The sequence below is a fragment of the Gopherus evgoodei genome, chromosome 15 (assembly GCF_007399415.2).
Source record: "Gopherus evgoodei ecotype Sinaloan lineage chromosome 15, rGopEvg1_v1.p, whole genome shotgun sequence".
In the NCBI taxonomy this organism is placed as follows: domain Eukaryota; kingdom Metazoa; phylum Chordata; order Testudines; family Testudinidae; genus Gopherus; species Gopherus evgoodei.
In genome coordinates this window covers 23,913,087-23,937,260 of record NC_044336.1, presented here as the reverse complement: position 1 = coordinate 23,937,260, position 24,174 = coordinate 23,913,087, and the positions used below count along the sequence as shown (strand labels likewise).

Sequence of the window (24,174 nt, the reverse complement as noted above, 5' to 3'; positions counted from 1 at the left end):
TAGGATTAAAAACAAGTTCTAAAGCAATTTAAACAATCCTAGGGCCCAAGAGTAATTGAGTTCCAAACCAGAGGGTGACAGAGTCGGATGGACTAGGGAAATATAAGAACCTTTTTATTGCTAAACATATAGTCGCATTTCAGAGCGAGGTTCTTAATCCAGCGACAAAATAACCTGAGAACATAAGTCATGTCACCAAATCCCCAGGATAAACATACAGCTGCAGTTTGGGTGTGTTATAAAACACTTGGTCCCAAAAAAGCACAGCCACCTAATTTAGATTTTTTTAACCTAACAATTTACATCAATTACTGTCTTTCTTCAAACCTCTGTTTCTCTCCCTGTTCGCGACACTCTCCTTCAACCTTTTACATATAAGTGTTTCGGTTTATTTTCCTATGACACATTCTGCCATCGTGCTCTGACACGCAGGCCTATAAATACCTGTGAATTCCAGGGCTGCAGGGGCCACTGGGTTAAGATGCATGCTCACAGAACTGAAAATGACCCTTTTAAAGCAATTAGTCAACTTTTTAACTGTAGATCTTTTTCGTCTCAGCTCTAACACACAAGATCAAGCCTGCTCAGTTTGCCACAGGCCATTCCAGCATGTAGCAGATGGTTGCAATGCAGCTTCATGGATAAAACATTTATTTGGAAACTACTGCACATATCTTGCTTTATATTATTAATTCTGATTATTTATTACAAACAATACTACAAACTTGCATTGGAAAAAGACATGTTCTCTGCTCCACAGAGCTTCCAGTCTAAATATAAAAAGGCAAACAGAAGATAAGACCCAGCAGAACAGCTTAAGAGAGAGAGATTACTGAGAATAATGATGAATAGTTTTCAAACGTTTCCCAAGGGACATCAGTTGGTCTATAAGGAAGAGGGAAAATGGTAAAAACAAATGCAGAAGCTTCTGTAATTAGATTAGCAGAGTACCCCTAGCCATTACATCTCTAGTCTTGTTACTTTCTTAGTAGTATTATAATAGCAGCTAGAGGGTCCATCTAAGATTGGGGCTGTGCTAGGTACTGTACATATTGTTGCCACGACAGCCTGAGTGGTTAGCCAAAAATCCAGGCTCTTGCAGAGTTGTTTCCATTAGGCTGATAAATCAGTAACAGGAGTCAGGTATACTCTTGGTGTAATCTTGTTTATTTACAAAATATATATATACAGTCCTGTTTCCTTGAACACAGTAGATATAAACAGCAATCAGCAGTTTCCTTCATCAGAAATCTCCAAGCCTGCCACTCCAGCAAGTTCAGTGCCCAAAAAGCCCCTGTCTCTCTGCCTCCTCTTAGGTCATCCTCACAATTCCACTTACGGGCTTTTTGACACAGCCTGCAACCTCTATCCTAGCCCCTGAGCATGCAATCAGGGAAACTCCATGAGTTCTGCCATGTGACTTCATGCCTGGGGCTTGGAACACCCATTGACTTTGATGGGTCTGTGACTGCCTATGGTCTCCATTTAGATTGGAAGCTCTTTGGGGCAGGGATTCCCTCTTAATATTGTTGTTGTGAAAGGTGCTAATGGTGGGGGAAGGGGAAGCTTGATTCCAAAGACAGAGTGTAAGAATCCCAGCTTCCCAGTCCTGTATTACAGATAGGGAACTGAAACGAGATGATTTGCCCCAGGTGATAGAAGGAGTCTATGGGACAGTAAGGAATTGGACCCAGTATTCCACAGTCACATCTCAGCCTCTTAACCATAAGCAGGGCCCTACCAAATTCATGGCCATGAAAAACGTGTCACAGACCATGAAATCTGGTCTGCCCCTGTGAAATCTGGTCTCGTGTGTGCTTTTACCCCATACTATACAGATTTCACAGGGGAGACCAGCGTTTCTCAAATTGAGGGTCCAAAAAGGAGTTGCAGGAGGGTCATAAAGTTATTTTAGGGGGGTTGTGGTATTGCTACCCTTGCTTCTGCATTCGGCGGCTGGAGGGTGGCGACTGCTGGCTGGGTGCCCAGTTCCGAAGGCAAATCCCAGCCAGCAGCAGCGCAGAAGTAAGGGTAGCAATACCATACCATGCTAACCTTACTTCTGTGCTGCTACTGCCACTCTCCAGCTGCCCAGCTCTGTTAGGACCTCTATAATTACACCACCATGAAATGTCAGATTTAAATAGTTGAAATAATGAAATTTACCAGTTTTTAAATCTGATGACCATGAAATTGACCATAAAATTGTCCGTGAATTTGGTAGGGCCCTAACCTTAAAACCATCTGCCTTCTTCTGGTTTGCTTCTTTGTCTTCATCTTGATCATCTACCCCAGTGTTTCTCAACCTTTCTGATACTAGGGACCGGCTTGCTTCCTTCCTGAACTGCGTCAGGGAAATCTCAGGGACAGGCACCGGTTCACAGACAGGGCATCGAGAAACACTCTATCCTATCCTCTGGGCTCGTCCAGACTAGGGGAGGAAAATCGATCTTAGATACGCAACTTCAGCTACGTGAATAACGTAGCTGAAGTCGAATATCTAAGATCGAATTACTCACCTGTCCAGACGGCGCGGGATCGATGTCCGCGGCTCTCCGTGTCGATTCCGGAACTCCGTTGGGGTTGATGGAGTTCCGGAATCGATATAAGCGCGCTCGGGGATCAATATATCTCGTTTAGATTAGATGCGATATATCGATCCCCGAGCAATCGATTTTAACCCGCCAATACGGCGGGGTAGTCTGGACGTGGGCTCTGCTGCTGCAAAAACACTCACAAATGGTCTACTTAAAAGTGAAAACAAGCACAGATTCTTACCCATTTTTGTTTTGTATCCTGCATTAATTTACTTGCAGAATCACACATGTTGTACCAATATCTCAGCATAGTAGATGTCAAGCAGTTCTGAGAGGATGGAAATTAACCCAATGGAAATTAACCTGATTTGAGCATGAACGATAACAGACTGTACAGAATTTAATCTTATCTTGGTTCACCAGTGGTGTCAAAGGAAGAACAAAGTAGCAAAATACCAAACCAAAATGAATATGAAAAGCCTTTCCGCCTTCTGCTGAAATATATTCTGCATGTTTTGAGTTTATTTTCCTTGTCTTTCTTAAGAGAATACAACATCTTGAAACTCTGCCATTTTTTGAAGCACAATCTGTTCCCTTAACAAAGCTGCCAAGACGTGGACCTAGTTTAACATTAAAGCATCAACAATTATCAAAAAGAAAATATGGATCTCACGGTGGCATTGGGAGAGGTGGAACTGCAGGGTGGAATTAAACCAGCAGCAATTCACCCTCATAGCACCAAATTCCCCATAGTATTAGTATGTGAAACAAAACAACAACAAATACATCACACCCCACATTTCACCTCATGGTTATTTAATGAAAGTCTCTGGCCGTAATCCGGCAATTTTATGCCTCTCAGCTGAATCAGACAAAGTTTCTTCGCTCCTTTTGTTACAACATGCAAAGTGCTTGATCTCTGGAGCATTCTGGAGCGCTGTGCCCGCAACAGGGTGTCTAGAGTGCAGTATGAGCAATCTGCCTTCCAGCCTTTGGAAACACTCACTTGAATCAGATGACGTTTCATTCTGACGCACCCAGGAGTCACTATTTTTATATGGATACGAAGTGTCATGCTTGATTTATCCCAGTAGCTACCACCAAACAAAACGGTTCAGCAATGCAGGGAGAAACTGGATAGCACAGAGATTGCTAACAAGGAGCCTGATCCAATGCCCAGGGAAGTCAGTGGAAAACCATACATTGATTTTTATTATTATTTGTATTATAGAAGCATCTAAGGCCCTCAGCCAAGATTGACGTGAGCACTGTACAGACACATAGCAAGAGACAGTCCCTGCCCAACGAGCTTGTAACCTAAATATACCAGGGGTGGGAAGGAAAACAGAAGGATGAAGAGATTTGCCCGAAATCCAACAGCAGATGAGTGGTACTGGGAATATAAACTAGGTTTCCTGGGGCCCAGTCTACAAGACCATGTTGTTTTCATTATGCTAAAGGGGTTTTAGATCAGACCCAGGATAAAAGGCCTTTAGGCCACGGGTTTGAATCTAGCCCAGGTTATCAATCAGCCACCAATAGTTGTTTCCAACAAATGTGTGGGAGGAGTTGGGTGGCTCTCAGCCCAGTCCCTCCTGGACAGAACCCATCTTACATTAGCTGGCATCTTTTTATCAGTCTCAAGAGAGCGGTTATGGAGTGAGTGAGCCAGGGAAACTGACTGACTAACCCCCTGAGGCGCTTTCTTCAGCGAGCAGGAAAAGGTACCTTGCCCAGATACACACACACACCATGATAAAAACCACACTGTCCTTTTCCCAGCACTAAATGCACTTTAGATGAAAAGAAGTAAAAGACGCAAAGCTACAGAGTTAGTGGTTGGTGTCCGTTCCACTTGAGTGCAATTCACTAACTCTGTGCTTGCGATCACCTCTCTCTGTTAGCTGATCACAGCCAGGATGAGACTCCTGCTTATAGACAGCTAAAAGAGCAACTCGATAGGAAGGAGGTATTCTACTGTACTTACAGTTTGCAGGGAAGAGTAATATGCACAGGAGATAAAGATCTAGGGCTATCTGGCTTTTAGGCAATTTTAAAAACATGAAGTTTGATGCAGCCTGGTACACACCAAAAGAAAAAGAATTGTTCTGCAGCATACTCTTATGAACCAATATTATTTCCAGTACAGTAGTAACTAGAATCAGGGACTGGAGTGCACTGTGGGAGCACTGTACAAAGATGGAGTGCAGACGTGGTCCCTGCCCCAAACTGCTTGCATCCTTGGTTAAGGGCAAGAGTATTGTCAGCTCCAAGCAGCCAAAAGGCATAAAATTGGCTTTAAAATAATCAGATTTCAAACAAATATATCAATAAATAAGAAAGGGCGTGTCCTTTTCTTACCCTTCTGGTTTCCGAGCATTCAGTAAGACTGGCTTGTGTCTTGTAGGAAGGGCCTGAACAGAATTTTTTTCAGGGTTTTGTGTTAGCCCTGCCAAGGCTGGGAAGACAATGGGATAAAGAGAACTGAGGCTTTTACTTAACAATGTACTTCATGAAATGCTTAACTTTAAGCATGTGCTTAAATTATCTTCATCCTGTAATGCACTTCAGATAGTGCTTAAGTACTTTGAAGTGGTTGGAGCCTAGAGGCAGAGAAATCACTGCCTTAAAAATGTGGTGTTTTACCAGAGAAATCCAGGTGTGTGGACAGTAATAGGCCAAGATGCTGCAAAGTTGTTTAGTTGTTAGGGCTATGAGTGTATGAACCGCTAGTGCTTCTTCTTTGGGCTTTTGTCTTTCTTTTAAATCAGGGGCATTGAGTAAACCACAAACTGGGGGTGGGAATGAAGTAAGAGCTAAAACCAAAATTATTAGTATTTTTCCTCTAGGATTTAAAAAAAACAAACAGATTGAATGCTTCCCTTTGAAAGTCTTGAGCGCCATTCCCAGGGGGAAGAAAAATACAATCTCATTCATTCAATAGTCTTGGTAATCTGGTTCCAGAGTCCAGCAATTTGCTGTAGGCTGACTGGTGGAGATGACTGCTGCCTGCCCTTTCAAGTGGTGGGTTGGGTTTTTTTTGTTTGTTTTTTTTTCTAATATTCACCTAACTTTACTGTTTCACAGAAAAATAAAGGAAACCTAACAGAGAACAATACAGTTGTGTAGAATGGAAGAACAGAGGAGTTTGTTACCCACAGACACTGAGATAGAAAATAAACAATTGCTCCTAAAGAGAAATCCTGTATGCCACCTCCAGGCACTTCATTGTGACCAAAAGCTCTTTCTGATCTAATCCAAAGTAAATGGTTTCTTGCTCCAAAATGCTCCTGTTTCCTTCAGAGGATATTAGCCAGTTCTGTCTCTGCCACAATTTATTATTAAAGCCAAATTCAATAGACGTGACAATGTTCTGCTATTTAGCATAAGGGTCACTGGTAAAAGGTCACAGGAAGAGGAAGGTCTGTTTTTACTCCTCCCTCTCTACTAGGACTGGAGGGAGGGTTATCTAATAACTAGGAGCAAAGAGACCTGCTGGTTTCTATATGTGGCTCTGCTTCTGATTTTATTCAAAGTACTCAGGGACAAATTCTTTTCCTGTGATCAATAATATCTTCCTGTGCAAAGAGTTCTGCTGACATCAGGCCAATGGCAAACTTCAGATAGAAGAATAAATACTTGGCACTGGTCCGGGGTCTTCAACCCAAGACTCTGAAAGCACTTCACCAACGTTGCTTACGTAGGGCTCCCAGGAGGCAGGGATGTATTATTGTTCTTCTTGTTTCACAGAAGGCGAACTGAGGTTTGGAAGGGGTAATATACCATCTCAGTGTGTGCTTAGGGGAGTGGCAGAGCTAAGAACAGACCCAAGATAACCTTCATTATTAATTGTATTACAACAGAGCAGAGGCTCCTGAACTTTTTACTGTGCCTTCCCTTCTCCATGGGAGTAACATAACAGCCCCCACAAAACTCCCACCCATCGGGGGCAGAAAGTGACTTACCCTCTCTCTTCGGTAACATGCCCGGGGCAGCAGCAGGCTCCTGTAAGCTCTGGAGGGTTTAACATATGCAGGGCTGTGGCTGACTGGGCATCTGGGCCAGTGCAGGGCAGCACCCAGGAGCACGCATAGGAAATCCCCAGTGGCCAGGCTGCTGCTGGGATGGGGCTGGGCAGCTGGGGACTCCCTGCATGCTTTCCCTGCTGCTACCCTGCTTTGACCAGGTCAGCCACAACCCTACACCTACCAGGTGCCCCGATAAGCTCATCACACCCCACTGTTTGAAAACCAATGCAATAGAGCCAGGAGGCCCCAGCTGAGATCTGGGCCCCTTTGCGTTAAGTGCTGTATAAACACCCAGTGAGAGGCTGTCCCTGCCCCAAAGAGCTTACAGCCTAAATAGGTAGGACAGACAGAGAGCAAGAAGGGAAACAGAGGTGCAGCGACTTGCCCATGGTCTCAGAGCAAGACAGTGGCAAAGCCAGGAACAGAACCAGGTCTCCTTCCTCCCAACCCTGTGCCCTGCAGGATTGATCCTGCACCAATCACGTCAATGGGAGTGTTTCCACTGACTTAAAAGGGAATAGGATCTAGCTGTGGCAGGGAAGAGAGCTGCATAGACACAGAGATTAATTTAACGACAACAGACCCAACTGGGTGTCTGAACAGCCTGGGGGCGGAAGCAGGAGGTGGACTCCTAATTTTGAGTTAAGCAACTGAATAGGGCATGTCTTCACATAATGAATCATTCATTCCCTTGGGTATTTGAATTGTGTGCTGTACGTGGCCTATTTCACTGGACCCATTTCAGTAAATCGTGCAATAAAGGATTCCTGGGGAGGAGGCGAGTGAGTTTGCTGGGTCAGCTCCCACCATAGACCTACCCCTCAAAAACCCAGCAAGCTGGCAGCTAATCTGGACATCTGGTGCCTGAGTGCACACCCACAGAGGCTTTTAATAACCAGCTCACATGTCTCCAGTACCCCTTCAACCCTGAATACTTTGCAAACAAGCTTGACCCAGCATCACCTATGGGAGCTGAGCAGATAGCAGTGCAATGCCCTGTTTAATTCTATCTGACAGCTTCAGAGCAACCGTGTCCAGCCAAGGCTGCAAACCATGCACTTCCAGAGGACTGTTCCCACAGTCCTTACACAGGCAAAGCTCCCATTAACAAAAGCAGCTTTATTGAGGCCAAAACCTAGACTCCCACCTCTCTTTAGATCGTGGCTGTATATGTGGCCCGTGCTGAACTGGTGAGCAGGCAGAAATCCTGCTCTCCTGGCACTTCCCAGATTAGGAGACTTGCATATTTTGGTAGCACTGCCCATTAAGCTGAGCAGGAGAGCAGTGGCACCGCGGCAAAGAACCATCGCTCCCTAGCTGCGCTCTCAGGTCACCTAACACAGAAGCATATGTTGCATTATTAATATCCTGGCTGTCCTTTTAGAATGGTCCAGGAAGCAATGAGTATCACTTTTAATTAAGGAAAATGATTACAGATCATCTGGCAGGTTTACCACTGATGCAAACAAATGATTGCAGGTTAACACACACAAGGTAACAGACAACAGCTTCTTTGTGCACATACAAGAATTCAGCTGTTATTTGGCAGGTGCTGTACTTGTCTGTTCCGTACATCCACATACATTTAACTCAAGCAGCTGCACATCAGCCACTTGTCAACTAAAAGGGTGAAAAGCATTTAATTCATCCCAGGTCTCTCCCCCAGGAATTCCCCCCAACTGAGGACATTCATTCCAAGTCTAAGAGGAGTGGGAAGGCATGTTATGTTGCTTGAATTCAAACTTTTACCCCCCTTAGACTAAAGAGTCACTGAGTAAAGACCCTTTCTGCTTCCCAGCCAAGTCTTTGGATTTAAAGATTTAAACTAAGCAAAGTACATATTAAATGCACCTTCTCAGAGAGGAATGTAACTTCCTGGGCTCCTGATGGCTTGGCTCCTCCATGTGAATTTTCACAAGCTTGCTGCATTTCGACTGAAATGCAAGCTATGCCCCCAATCAACAAGAACAGAGATAGAGGCAAACTACTGACTTCTGGTCACTTCCCTAGCACAGGTCTTGTTTCCAGGCTGTGATTTCCCCCTGCCGTTTGTTCAGGTCTTTCTGGTGCGGCTACAGGGCAGCATCATACCACCAGTGCCTTCTCTCCCACATCTGCCCTGCTTTCTCATGCGTCAGCATTTCCTTCTTCAGCTCTCCTTCACTCAGACTTTGGCTGGGTGATAATCTCTGGCCTGTGTTACACAGAAGGCTAGACTAGGTGGTTCCTTCTGGCTTTAAAATTTCAGCTGGCGTAAATTTATAGCTCCAACTACTTCAAGTGAACAACCACCATTTAGACAAGTTGATGACCAGGGCCTTGTAGATCTAGGAGAACCATTTTTTAAGCACCACTGACCTCTAAGCTCTTGAGGGCTAGAACTATCAGGATTTTGTGTTTCAATAGCACCTGATAAACCCAGCTACAAGATGTGCGTTTCAGTGGTATGGCTGTAGCGGCACAGCTGCGTCACTACAACGTACATAGTGTAGCCACAGCCTCAGTAAGATACAGCCAAAGCAGTCAGAATGCAAGAACATTCTAAGCACAATTAAAGCTTCAGTCAAGAGAAGAGCCAAAGAGAGCTAGATTTTATTTGTATCACTGAAATATAGCTAAGAAGCTCTCTCCTTAGTCCTGTCAATAAATACAAGCTGCCAAGTGTTAGTGCCTGGCTGTCTCTGTATTAAGAGTTGGAATGAAAAACACTCCAGTGGGCTAATGATGAGCCAGAAAGCTCATTACTGAAACCCAGATTGGGATAAAGACAGGAGGGCTCCATAACAGCATTAGAAGTCTTTTGCAACCTTGCGGTGAACAAACTGACATGGGCTCAGGGTATGGCTACACTCGAAACTTCAAAGTGCTGCCGCGGGAGCGCTGCCACGGCAGCGCTTTGAAGTGTGAGTGGGGTGGCAGCACCAGTGCTGGGGGAGAGCTCTCCCAGCGCTGCACGTACTCCACATCCTCATGGGGTTTAGCTTGCACTGTTTACACTGGCGCTTTACAGCGCTGTATCTTGCAGCACTCAGCGAGGTGTTTTTTTCACCCCTGAGAAAGTTGCAGCGCTGTAAAGTGCCAGTGTAGCCATGGCCTGAGTCACCTAAGATCTTAAGTGCATACTGGCACCTCTGCCAGAACGGGTAACTTCCTAACTTCACCTAGGAGTGAGCGGACCATGTTTGACTCAGTGCAGTTCGGAAAGGTCTGTCCCCTAAACCTGGTCTACAGACTCTCTTACATTGCTATGACTATGGCGGCAGGAGGAGGAGGAGGAGAAGGGGCAAGGTTAACAACAGTTATACCAGTACTACCCCTAATGTGGATGCAGCTATACTGTTATAAAGCCATCTTACACTGGTACAGCTTATTCCCCTTCCTGTGCAGGAATAAACTACCAGTAGAAGCGTTTTATACCAGTATAGCTGCACCCATGGGAGTAAAGCTGTACTGCAGCGATTGGCAACCTTGCGTAACCCAGGGAGCGTCTGTATAGTGCAAAAGACTCCCAAGGAGTTGGATTGTAACAGCAAGTGACACAGCCCTTCACTGCCTGGAGGATTTTACAAGGGGAAAAAAGCCAGAGATGGATCAGAGGGAGGTGCTCAGATAATACAGTGATGAACCTACACAGAATAGACTCAGACTCATTTGTGGGATTCAAAGGATTTCCTGCTGCTGCTTTTTTATTAATGTCTCTCCTCACTGTCTGCAGTAACACCTTGGAAGCTGCAAACTGAAATCAGTTTCCTTAACAACTCACTCATCGTTGCAGGGCTGCTCAGAGGAGTAGGGGACATTGCACATAGTGTTATTGCAGGGCTACTTGCAAATGCTGGGCTTCCTTGTACTAGTTTCCTCTGTTATCACAGGGTTGCTGGCCTGTGCACATTGGCTTATTGGAGGGCAGCTGGCACGTGCTTGCCTGCACAAGCTGGTTCTATTGTAGGATTGCTCTTGCGTGCTGGACTGCACGCACTGGCTTAGAATTGTAGTTTTGCTCTTGAGTGCTGGGTTACAAACACCAGCTTATCATCTCTTAGTTTCCTTACAGGAAACAGCATTAAAACACTTGAGTGGCGGGAAGCAGGGGAGGGGAGAGAGCTTTAAGAATGTCATAGACTTTGCCAATATATAAGAAATCAAAGGGGTGGTGACATGCCAGGCCTTGGTGCTCAGACATGTCTAGGGAACAGCTGCATTTGCTCTATTTCTAGTCCTCATCTGGTGTCAGTTTGTGTAGCTCAACTGACTACAATAGAGCTCCACAGACTTTACCAGAGATGCTTTACACCAGCTCAGGATCTGTCCCTTATGCATCCCTCTCTAACACCAGGTAGTGAAATCCAGGCCATGCTGAAGTCAATGGCAAAACTCATGCTGAATTCAGTGAGGCCAGGGTCTCACTCTCAAATACTTAATGAGAAGAAAGTGGCATCAGATCCAGAGTTTAGAAGATTTTTATTTTCCACTTGGCCTTAGTCCAGACAGAGTAGACAAAGGATTCTCTACATGGGGACCTTCACACCAGGAAAAACAGCAAAGCAGTGGTACATCATGCGGATGAACTAGGACAAGCCCACGTTACAAATAAATTTGACCTAATTTACGTCGGCATACATCCACTGTAGTAATTACTTCATTTATGCATGTCTACACTTTGCTTCTTCAGTCAGCGGTACACCTCCGCGCTAGGAGCACTTGTGTCAATTCTCCTGTCAGTGTGGGGCATTGTGGGCCAATTCTTGAAAGCCAATAACTGAGATTAGCAACCTAGTGTTGCTGATACTGAGCTGACCTGGCTACATTGACCTTGACTCAACTCCACTTCCACAAGCAGCGTAGAGTCGGCATAGCAAGGCAGTTACACCGGCAGGAGTGAAATTTAAGTGTAGACACTTACATAGTTAGTTGACGCAAGGCTACTTACGTTGACTTAACTTTAGTACAGATCCAGGCCTACGTTTCATTCTGCGGTGACTCGATTTCAGCAAGCTCCTCACCTCGGGAATTCAAAGTAAGGCAGAGTCAATTGGTCTGGGGAGTGATTCTTTCAGGGACTGTATGAATAGTTCCTAAACTGTTTGGTGACACAGTTAGTAACTACGCTGTAACACCAAAGGTTGAGCAAACCTGTTGCTGCTTACTCCGGGACCTGTCAATCTCGCCGTGCTGCAAGTCACCTCTCAGGGGTTCAATTGTCACAATGTTCTACCCCCTCCATGACTCAATCTTACAACCTGTAATAAACTCTGCACAGGAGAGCCCCCAAACTAAAATAACAGGAGTGTTGCAAAAGAAGGATTGAGGTGAACGGGGGGGAAGCTCATGCAGTCTCTGCTCTGATCAAGCCAGTTCCACGTGGACTGCATTCCTCAGAGGGTCCGACTGCTGAGCCTCCTGGCAAGCTAGTTGGCCCACAGTCAAACATACAAAAATTAGATAAAATGATCAGATCCACTTAACTTGGAGTTATGTCAAATGAAGTAATTCAATACAAAATATAAGCCAACTCTAATAAACCAACCAGCAACCCAGTAAATAAAGACAAGATGTAATAAAACAAGCGGACAGGCCAGCTCTATGGGCTATATCATGGGGATACTCGTATATACAAAGGCCTATGCAGCAGGTCAGCTATTCTGAGACTGCCAGGCTGTGTAGGCCTCAAAATGTCAGGCTACGTCATCCTCCATTGCAATGTTTCCCAAACTTGGGACACCGCTTGTGTAGGGAAAGCCCTTGGTGGGCCAGGCCGGTTTGTTTACCTGCCGTGTCCGCAGGTCTGGCTGATCATGGCTCCCACTGGCCGCAGATCGCCGTTCCAGGCCAATAGGAGCCGCTGGAAGCGGTGGCCAGTACGTCCCTCGGCCAACAAGTTACATTAACTAATGACCTATCTTCTTACTGGGTGCCTCGTTTCTAATTATTTCCTGTACCTTCCAATTTAACATGAGCAGGGTGAGCCTAGAAATCTTGTTGCTCTCATTGCTGTCGTCAGGTCACTGATACGAACAGGAGTATAAAAAGCTGCAGGAAAGCACAGGCAACCTGAGCCTGATGACCTTTGTCAATGTAGACAAACTTCACGTGCATGTGCTGTAAACATTTATATTACTCCCAACATCATTGGACCTACTCTCCTTTAGAGCCATGTAAATCCAGAGTCACACCATTTACTTTGAACGAATGACTCTGGATTTACACTGGTGTAGCTGGGAGAAGAAAAGGGGCCTGAATATGCTATTACAACATTAGTAATGCAGTTATACCTTTCTTAATGAAATTCCAATGTTAAGACAACATAGAGATAATGGATGAATTATCTTTAGAGCAGTGCACTGTATAGGTTTATTGGCAGTGAACTCAGGAAATGCTCCGGTATCTAATACAAAATCCCCCTTTCCCTGTACAATGCTGCACAAATAGGGGAATTTTCTGCCTTCTTCAGAAGCATCAAGCACAAAAAATGCCTGTAAGCTAATGACTCTCTTAGCATGCTCTGCAGTGAGTGAAGCACACTGAAATGTCCCTACACTGTGCAAAGACCAGCATGCATTTACCAGTCCTTTCAATAGACTTGAGATGCTGGTAATTCAATTTTTAAAAGTGAATTTCCTGATTCAGTCAGGTCTCACACTGGTTGTCAAATTTGTCCTAAAACCTATATTCCAGCAGACCCAGACTCCAGTATCCAAGGTTCCACTCATCTACTCTGAAACAGGACTCTGGATTTCCTTTTTGTCTTCACCCTACACTTCTTATTGTGGGTTCAGCTTTAAAAAACATAACACACATGCAAAGCGTTCTGAGAGTCTGTCACTCTGCTATGACTGCTCCTTGGAACGTATAGGTAGCTAATAAAAGCTGGAAACATCTGGGTGTTAAACTGAATAGAGATTTAAAGGGGAAAGAGGATAGAGGTGAGATTCTGTGCAGCTGTGCCTCTAAGAGGTGCAGCATAGAACTGGCAGGTCAGGACGAGCGGATGCTAAAGTGGGTTAAGATGCCTTTCTGCGGCCCACAGCATATTTTAGATGCTCTGGGGCCTACATTAGGGCAGCCTCCTGGGGCTGGCCCTATGAGGTACAGTGCAGATCTGAATCTTAGTGGCCTAGAATCTTCCCTCCTACTCCAGCCACGCACCTGATCCACTCCCTACACCAGAGCTTATGGCTGTCCCCCTGGTGCCTGCACTAGGGGAATCCTACCCCAGCCAGCGTATGCTGCTCGGATCTACTTACTCAACATAAAGGAGCCAGAGCACAGCTGGGGATCTCACCCCAGGTTCCTGCTTGAGCCCACTCCCTTTCTTTCCAAGCTGCGACCACTCCTGTGCATTTGCCATCTGCAAGGCTTTCCAGCACTGCTGATTTTATTGGCTGTTTCTTTGTCTGACTTCAGTAGGGCCAAGATTTCCACCTCTCTCTTTAGTGAAGCCAGCTGCATTTTATACAGAACCCTTCATATAATGAGGTTTTCATGCCATGACTAACAGTTAACTGGGTAAAAACAGAGTGAGTAGCTCTGGATCCAGGAGGTCTGTGTATATTTTTCCCTCCTGTTTCAGTCCGCACGGCTATGTGCCTACTCATTGGATTGTCCTAGGAGCATGCAGGAGAGGACACAGGACAATGACCAGGAAAAGAAACTCTCTGCCTTCCACATACTGCCCTCTAATTTACCACAGTCCTGAGGAAATCGGTGCCTTGTTCAGCTCTCCCCGTTTCCTGGCCCAGAAGATGCTGCCTATCTGAACAGTACCCAGAGGAGCAAGAAGTGCAACAAGAAAATGCCAAAGCAATAGAATTCTAAGCAGATAGCTCAGATCCGGAAAAGTGCTGCTGGAGGTGGGAGAGATACGCCTGCTGTTCAGTTGTGCTGGTGCCAGGAATGGGCTGATATTTGCAGCCAAGATGCAGCAGCGCTGTCAGTTTCTGTGGCCAGGGGAAAATCCTGCGACCTTTACTCAGTCTCTCATCAGCAAAAGTCCTTATTTAGCCAGTGACTTACACAAAGGGGCCCGACCCTGCTGTGCACCGGTAGATGATGCAACATAAAAGTGAAATAATGACAAGAGTTGTGCCTGCATAAAGACTGCAGGATTGGAATTACAGAAGATTAGGGTTAAAAGAGACCTCAGGAGGTCATCTAGTCCAACCCACTGCTCGAAACAGGACCAAGCCCAACTAAATCATCCCAGCCAGGGCTTTGTCAAGCCGGGCCTTCAAAATCTCTAAGGATGGAGATTGGACATTAATAACTTCCATTATGTGCTAGTGTCTTAACTTGTTTTCATAACACTTATCACCTTTTTGCCACCATTTTAATTGTGCAGCTACTCAAGCACCTCAACAGGCTGGGGACATGAATGGCTTTATCACTATCCCGCATCATGCTTGCCTTCCAAAGGAAGCGGTGTGGCCTATCAGAGTACAGGACTGGGCCTCAGGAGACCTGGGTTCTAGTCCCAGCTCTGCCACTGGCCTAATGAGTGACCCTGGGCAAGTCACTTCACCTCTCTACCTTGGTTTCCCTCTCTGTAAAATGGGGCTGATGATGCTCATCTCCACTCATATGCTAGATATTATCTATTACTTTCATTGGATAGGTACTAATCCCAGTGCTCTGACTGTTCTGTATCGGTTCCTACATCCCACTCAGTACTGTAATATCTGAGCGCCTTCCAGTAATACATTAAGGAATATGACTAACATCTGTCCTGTGTTTCTGCTCTCCTTGTTGCCCCGGGGGAGAAATGTGTGCAGTGGAATGGTTTCTTCTGAATATTTTTATGCAGATGTACATTGTGTATGTATAGACACACACCCTGCTAGAGGCTTGCTAGGGAAGGCAAGAAATGGGCCTCGCACACAGAGCGGAAGGTGGTGAGATCGGCTCCTGTGGGTGAACTGACGGCACAAATATTGGCTTGGATCCTGCATGTTTATCCCCACAGGCAGACCCTGGCACCTGAATGGGGCCCCACTGATTTCAAAGACTTGTGCTTGGTGCCAGCTGGGGATTTGTGCCACACACGGCCACTGACTTCAATGGCACTCTGACAACTTCTACCAGCTGAGGATCTGTCAAAGGGATGATGCTCTTTAAACTGAAATCCTGCTTTGAAATATATCAAATAAGGAAGATGAGTGTGTTCCAGTCCCAGCTCTACCACTGACTCCCTACATGACCTTGGGCAAGTTACTTAACCTCTCGGTGTCCCTCATTTATCTATGTGCCTAGCTCACAGGTGTGCTGTGACCCTGGCATAAGACAAGAATACACCTGCTTTTCCAAACCAGACAGGGACAGCTGTCTGTGCTGAAGGACATGTTGTGCTACGACGTGCTGGACCACAAGCCAAGGTTTGTGGAAGCTTGTGAAGCTCCTAGTTAGCAGCATTAAAAAAAAACATGAAATGCAAATTTCTGTGACTTAAATAAACGTGCCACACGTTCTGCCAGCTGATAGAAATACTGTCTGGGCAAAAGCAGGAAGATCAGCTCGAGGACTGCGACACTCATGCGTCTTGTTCCTCTTTCCAAACATTTTCCTCTCCTTACATGGTTATTTTTACTCATTAGTTTAACAGGCATTTTTTCAGTGCTCAGCCTTTCATCCCAGCCTCACTGTACAGGTGCAATAAAGTGTCCGTGCAAGCAACTTGGGCTTTTCTCTTTATGCAGAAACAAAGATGGCTTCAAATCTCTTGCTTATATCCACAAGTCCCCCTCAGATCTAGCTAATGTTCAGTATAATAGATCTAGCTGATGATCTATTATAGTGTAAGAGCCAAGTTCATCCCCAGAGTTACTTTGTTGCCTTCACTGAAATTACGCCAGAGATCAATTAGGGCCTAACAGGGTCATTTTCACTTGCAAGCTTTTCCCCAAAAGCAAGGCCAAAATAAGATCTGAAGAATTACTTGCTTTTCACAACTAGCTGTTAACCCATTTAGCTCTTCACAGCTTGTTCAGAGCCAGACTGGTGCCGCTGGCTGGCAGAACCTTGTAGAATCTTGTCCCTGTGTCACTGCTGGACACATCCAGATGAGCGAGGGGAAGCTAACGTGGCACGGAGTTTGGAAATGAAATAGCAAACACCCTTTAGCTGCCGCCTCAGGTCTCTGCAGCAAGGACTGAGGTGCTCCAAGAGCTAAAATGATGTCATTGACTGCCCCCAATGGCATTCCCTAAGACAAAGTCACTCAAGACATGCACCTGCTGCCCCCACGCTGACATTAGTACACACGCATACCAGGGTGAGGAAAGAGATGACAAAGGGTGAGGAGGGAGATATTTTTTTCCTTCAAAATCTCTCTGCCTGCAATGGCACTAATGATTTCCGGAAGACTCACAGGCATGCAAATGGAGGCTACAGATTATTTCTTTCTTTGTTTTCTTAGCTATTAGCTCTTCCAATGATCTGCTGAGTGTGACTGTGCAAGTCACTTCATCTATCTCTGCCTCAGTTTCCCCTCTGTCACTTTGCCTGGTCTGAACAGGGGAGCTCTTCACAGCAGGGACTCTCTCACTATGTTTGTATAGCACTGAGCCCTGATCTCAACTGGGAACCTCCAGGTGCTGCTGTAAAACAAATAAAGACTAGTTATAAGCAAGATGGGGTGATGGCTTATTCCATTAGCTTTTCGGTCTCTCGACATAATCAGTCAAGTCCAACCAAGACAAGTTTTGTTGTCTCCATCTGCCTTCATTCTCGTGGTGAGTTTGTGATGTACATGACCACCCCCCCCCATCTCATGCGGGGTCCAGCACTGAAGAAGATTGAGATAAACTGGCAGAGCATGGGCAGCAGGGGAAACAGTTGGCAGAGACCCTGCCCCTTCAAGTAAGTGATCTGGATAACTCACAGGCATGGCACCGACTTCACCATATGTATCACCGAAAAAAAAAAGACAATCTATATTTCAAGAAGCTTATGAGGCATCTGGTCGAGTAACAGTTTTGCAAGCCCCCACAGCCTCTCATAATCTCACTTTTATCTCTGGAAGTAACAGCACTAATAAAAATCCAATGACCTGAGTGGTGGGGGGGAGTAGCACTGCTAAGTCCCCAGTGAAACATCAATCACACTTGTATTTTCATTCTGCCAAGGTCCATTGGCTGCTTTGCCTTCCATTCTGCTCAAACAAAGGGAATCCAGATTGTTAGAATACTGCCTGTTATGTTCCTGACACGTCTCCAGGTTAAGAGGCTTTTTAGCACTGGGGGGAAGGAGGGAGGAATCTAGGCCATCGATGTTCATCCAGTTTAGTTGATAGCGTGAATATTTCAATCCTAGCACACTCTAATTCTCTGTTAAACTACAGTATTTCCATAAAACTATTTTCAAATCACCACCTCTGTCCCGCTTTTCTCTGCTTACAACCTCAGTCCTTCAGAGTTGTTCAAAGCCTTCGTTTTCAAAATGAAGTCTGCCCTTAGGCCCTGATTCAGAAAAGCATTCCCCTATTCAGCAAGGCACTTAATCACACACTGCACTCTACGGATATATTCAAGGGCTGCAGAGAACAGGAGTGGACCTCTGCAAAGCACTTCAGCAAGTGCTTAATTGCAGCCTTCCTGCCTGGAATATCTGTGGAGCAGGGGTCGGCAACCTTTCAGAAATGGTGTGCTGAGTCTTCATTTATTCACTCTAATTTAAGGTTTTACGTGCCGGTAATACATTTTTAGAAGATCTCTTTCTATAAGTCTATAATATATAACTAAACTATTGTTGTATGTAAAGTAAATAAGGTTTTTAAAATGTTTAAGAAGTTTAATTTAATATTAAATCAAAAAGCAGAGCCCTCTGGACCGGTGGCCAGGACCCAGGCAGTGTGAGTGCCACTGAAAATCAGCTTGTGTGCCACTTTTGGCACACATGCCATAGGTTGCCTACCTCTGCTGTGGAGAGAGCGTACAGTCTGCATCTCTTGCTCAGGCTTCAATCCTGCAATGAGTTATTTTACACTCAGGAGAAGCCCCACCAAAATTTAATGGGACTCATTGAGCATGTGCAGAAATCTTCGCAGAATCATAGCTTAAAAACCACAATAAACTCAAACTGCTTTTTTCTATCTTCCCTATAATTTTCAATCCACCCAAGTGATGTTAAATTGGTATATCGCACCCCAGTAAAGAAGCAGTATCACTGAATAAAATTTCACCAAGTAATTATTACTTGTGGCATCACCACTCTTTCAGTGGGATAAAACACGAGTGGTATTGCACAGCTAATCAGAGCTATAGTTTCATTTGTTACCGTGGGCCTTACCTAACTAGCCACAGGCATCTCCTTTTACCAAGAATAGATTTAACTGGTTCCGCATGTTACAGATGTTGTAAACATGGTATAAACGGCTGATACTACAACCATCTTTTGCTAATTAAATATTACATATAAACCCCAAACATTTACATTTCCTTAGCACTCTTATAGCCTATATTTAAAGATCTCTGAGAAAAATTTAAGTCCTAAATGCCATCAAGGGCATTATTATTTTTTTTTTTTGTTAGTGGCTATAATTAGAATGTATGTTTGTTTTTAACTTTTACTTTGGAATAAGTATTCATTTTTGTAGTGCAATTTTTTCTTTTTCCAAGTAACTTCACTTTCAGAGGTTTCACTGAAAGCAGAATCGCAATGTGCAGATTGTAGTACATTTTAGCATGGGACTTTTTAATTTTCTTTCCCTACAGGTTAATATCACCAAAGCCTTAAGTGGTTCTTTAGGGACCCCTTCTACTGTCATTTAGCTGAATTTGGCAGTTAGTTTCTTTTTTCTTTTAGGGACAGTCAAAGTAATTGTTTGAACTTTCTTTTCCTGTGTTTCAAACAGCACTTGTGAGTTATAAGGCCCTAATTTACTTTGTGCCATTTATACTATTTACATTGTGCACTTCACTCCCAGGGGACACCCCTAATCAATTTCACTTTCAGGGTCTTCATATATTAGCATAACACTGCAGGGGAATACTTGTTTGTTTTAACAACATTCTGGTTGTTAGTTTCAAGCAAATATTTCTATTAGTCTTAGGGTCTGTAAAAGCTTTTTTTTTTTTTTTTTTTTTTTTGGACTAAATTACCCTGGTGCTGTCCCTTTAAGCATCCCTCCATTGCCTTTGATAAGGCCTGTTTCGGTTTTTTTTTAGTATTAGCATCATTGATCTCAAACTGCTCAGGGTGCACACACTGAGAGCTAACTCTTACGCCCTCTGCTGGCAATGTAGCAGAACAAAATACATGCATAGGTCCTACCTACACAGGTAGGTATTTTAATGTCTCACGAGCAGGCCGATGAATTTAAATTCAAAACACCTGAAAGCCAGAACACAATCCTCAGATTTCCAAAACTTGGGTATCAACTACTGAACTCAGAGAAGGAAAAGGAAGATGCTAAAAGAATAATGGCTCTTCCATTTTTGCAATCTTAACATTTTTAGCAAAACCAATAGCTGTTAAAAACAAGGAACAGAGATTAGCAGCAAGTAAAAAGCTCATAGGTGTTAGAGGGAAGCCCTTTTAGAGCAATGAATTTCTCATGCAACAACTATAGGCCTCATTTTGCAAACACTTAAAATATATGCATAACTTTACACATACAGGTAGTCCCACAAAGCATAAGTTTATATGTTTGCAGGACTGGATTCACAGAAATAAGATTTCCTGAGCCTTCCAATTAATCCCATATCCACTGATAATTACAGTGAATCTTGGCCAAAAGATGAACCCTCTTCAACCAAATTGAAGCAACAGGCGTAAATTTCTAGCTATCATTTTAGACATCTGCTAAGTGGGTTTGTATCTCATGACAAAGTACACAGTGTACAAAACAGAAACATCTGTTTACCCAGTGTGCAGCTTTATCTTCAGTTTGGGAAGCAGGCTGAATGAGCGTCCTACAGCATAGCAATAACACACGAGACTATAGTGCTTTTTTTGTTTTCAATAGTGTGTCCACACTCATATCTGCCTGAGTACCTCAGTTCTATTCTCCTTATGACCCTTCCAGGCCAAGTGAGACCAGGTGCAACAAATGCCCCCTGGGAAAGTTCCAGCCCTTGAATTAGGAATAGGCTCTCTCATTCAGGAGCTTCCGGTGTACTCCCCCATCGCAGTATTCCTGCCACTCTCTCTCTGGAGCTCTCTGTGCAAGACTGGTATTTTGAGACCATGGGGGGTATTAAGTGATTTTTGTATTTATAAGTCGCTAGAACCAACAGCATATGCAGACAGTATTTGACAGAAAAACAAGTACAGCCAGGTACGCACATAACGTTTACACACTGCAGCCCATCCTATAACTGCTCCACTTAGCAATCAAGAAAAGATTGATCTCTAATGCTGCAAATGCTTAACATGTGCTTAACTTGAAGATCTATTCACATGCTAACTGTTGAACACATACGTAAGAATTTGTAAAATCAGAACCTCAAAGATCAATACCCACCATTATGCCTCATAAAGAAAATGATTCCCAGAACCCACAAAATCTGGGTGGTTCCCCTCTTCCCCCCAAGACTGAGTTATGAGGTTAGAGTTAAATTTCCCACGATGCCCTGTGATTAAAGCTCTCCCAATCAGCTATCAAGTGGTCTCTTTCAAACAAGCTGCTCTGAAAGGAAACCTGCCTTGGAGGAAGAAAAAATGCTGATAGTGAAGCAACTGTCTGACAGTGGGCCCAAACTGGTGAGTATCTTCACAAATATGCACACAGCATAAATACTTTTCTAAAGTTGAGAAAAAATAGCCTTGTTTTAAAATGCACGTGGGGGTAGCAGGGTTCTCCTAATGCAGAAAGCTCTTCCAGCTCTTGCTTCTTGGGAAGGGCAGTCTGAACGGGTGTTAGAGAGATCCCATTCTAGCTTTCAAAGGATGCAGCCTAATAACAGGACTAAAACTCCATTCACACTATAAGGAAGAAAGGTATTCTGGTATTAGCAGGAGTAAATGCATTTGTATCGTAAGGGGTATGTGCCCCGCCTCCCCGTTCAAAGGGCTGCAGGTTCAGAACAGTTTTTCTATCTGTCCTGGCTAAAAGATACCACCTAGGTTTTTAGTCTCTGTCATGTCACAAAAACAAGACAGTGGCATCTGATGATCTAGCTGTATGTACCCATAACCCCAGGCTTAATCCTACAGACCTCGGGAGTGTCTCTTTCTGTGTCTTCTTTCAGCTGAAATGTTACTTTGTAAATTGTAAAAAGTGTGAGGTCACTTTGTTCCATGTCTTGTGCCTGATATTTCTGTTCTCTAGCGCATTTATCAACCTGGACTCGGCAATAACTCAAAATGTCAGTAGAAATTGTGTGTGTATGTTTTGGGCATGTCACTGATGTCTAATATATGGTCCTTCAGAACAGCAAGGAGGTCAGTCTGCTCTGATTCTCCTTTCTCCTTCCAGGAAGAAATATCTCAAAGGACAGCTCTGTAACACTTGGGTTAGCTCTATTTCCACAGTTCCAGTGTATATAACTGCTCATATCAGCTTTCTTTATAGCTGTCTGAGTAAATGAGAGATTCGTGTGTTGAGATTTATCAGGTAGTAATTGATCCCAAATCTTAGCTTCCAAACCCCTGATGCAGACAGGAGCAGGTTAGGTATTAGGGGATTACAAACACTTGGACAGTCTCATGCTGATAAATGGGAGAGGATTCCCAGTGAGGAAAATGTTCTGAACCACTGGTTTGCATTTAATTTCTTTGCAGTTGATGTGCTACTCTGTCAACCTTTATGCGTTTTAGATAACGGAGGGAAATATGTGGGGTGTGGGGGAGTTGTGTCAGTACAAAGAAAATTCTATATTATCCTGCAAGGGCCGGAAGAAGGGGCAAAAGGGAGTGCATAGACCTGTGAAGAATCTGGGGGGCAAACCAAGGTTTGCAGGGGGCAGCTAGCACCCTTGCCACATAACAAATGATATCCCTGTTGCAGGTATGCTGTGAGGGTCAGTCTTCTGGGCTTTGAAAACATGAATTGGTATGGCTAAGCATTAAGGTCTGTTTGGAATTCTAATTCCAGTGCATGGATCAGTGTGGTGCTATTCTGAAAAGTGACTCTGCGCTGTGGGGTGTCTAAACTTCTCTCTGTCTGCAACATCAAGTGTGCTCATGTCATAACATTTCTTCCCAGATCTGGACCTTAGCGTCCAAAATATGGGTGTTAGCATGAAAACCTCCAAGCTTAGTTACCAGCTTGGACCTGGTAATTGCTGCCACCAGCTAGGAATTATACAGTGCCTAGCTCACTGTGGTCTCCCCAAAACCTTCCCTGGGGGGCCCCAAGACTCAGATTCCTTGAGTTTCTCACAACCAAGGGAAATAAACCATTTCCCTTCCACCTCCTCCCCTCCAGGTGTTCCCTCCCTGGGTTCCTGGAGAGATATACAGAAGCAAGTTCCGTGAATCTAAACAAAGGGATTCTACCCTCCCTGTTTCAAGTCCTGGAAACACAAGTACCAAGAGAGCTAATCTCTCTTCCCCCTCACCCAGAGGTATGCAAAGTCAGGCTTAGTAAATCTAACACAAAGAGATTTTCCCCCTCACTTCTTGCTCCCACCAATTCCCTGGTGAGCTGCAGACTCAATTCCCTGGAGTCCCCACTAAAGAAAAACTCCAACGGGTCTTAAAAAGAAAGCTTTATATAAAAAGAATGAAAAAGGACATAAAATATAGTCTCTGTATAACGGTGACAATATACAGGGTCAATTTCTTAAGAAAAAAAGTGAATAAACAGCCTTATTCCAAAAGAATACTATTTAACACATTCCAGCAACTACACACATGTAAATACAAAAGAAAACAATATAAACCTATTGTCTTACTATCCTTGTACTTACAACTTGGAAACAGAAGATTAGAAAGCCAGGAGATAGAAAGATCACTCTCAGAGACAAGAAAAGGAACAGACCAAGAACAAAAGACTCGCACCCAAAAACTTCCCTCCACCCAGATTTGAAAAAGTCTTGTTTCCTGATTGGTCCTCTGGTCAGGTGTTTGGTTCCCTGTGTTAACCCTTTACAGGTAAAAGAACATTAAGCCTTAGCTATCTGTTTATGACAGCTCAATTTTACTATCAAACTGGGGGGAGGGGTCCCTCTTCCCAGCTGCCAGCCCTAAAAACTCAGCCTGGATTGTGTAAGTCTGACTAGGTTTTTTTCCTACATGCGCAGTCCACCAGTAGCAGAGGTTCATGCAGACCAGATCTTGTCCTCACTCGAGACCTGTGGAATCCATCACTTTCAAATTATGCCTCTGGAGGCAGTGGGATTGCACAGGTGCCACTGACTGAATTGTAGGAAGTGATCTTGATGCTGCAGAAGGACCGGAATCCGAGCTCACGCTAGCTCTTTCCTGCTGCAGGGCTAACAGGACCAAAGAGCAATAAAAACGTGTCACCAAAGTCGGTGATTTATGACTTTGCATATAAACACAAGGAGGATTTGTGCAACAGAAGACTTTATTTAAAAAAAAAACAAACAACACCAGACACTCCTTGGAGGAGAACTGTATTTTAAATCTATATTCTAAGATATAGCTATTGCCAGTGGCTATCTTTACTCATGAAGGTGTGATTGTGGCTGCTCCTCTCAGAATATACATTC

The 24,174-nt window shown here is 44.3% G+C and overlaps 1 protein-coding gene across 5 annotated transcripts in view; it reads right to left on the bottom strand.

Moving 5' to 3' along the window:
- MAP2K6 (mitogen-activated protein kinase kinase 6) overlaps positions 1 to 24,174 on the bottom strand; it is a 72,342-nt gene that overhangs the window by 32,632 nt on the left and 15,536 nt on the right. The window lies entirely within an intron of this gene.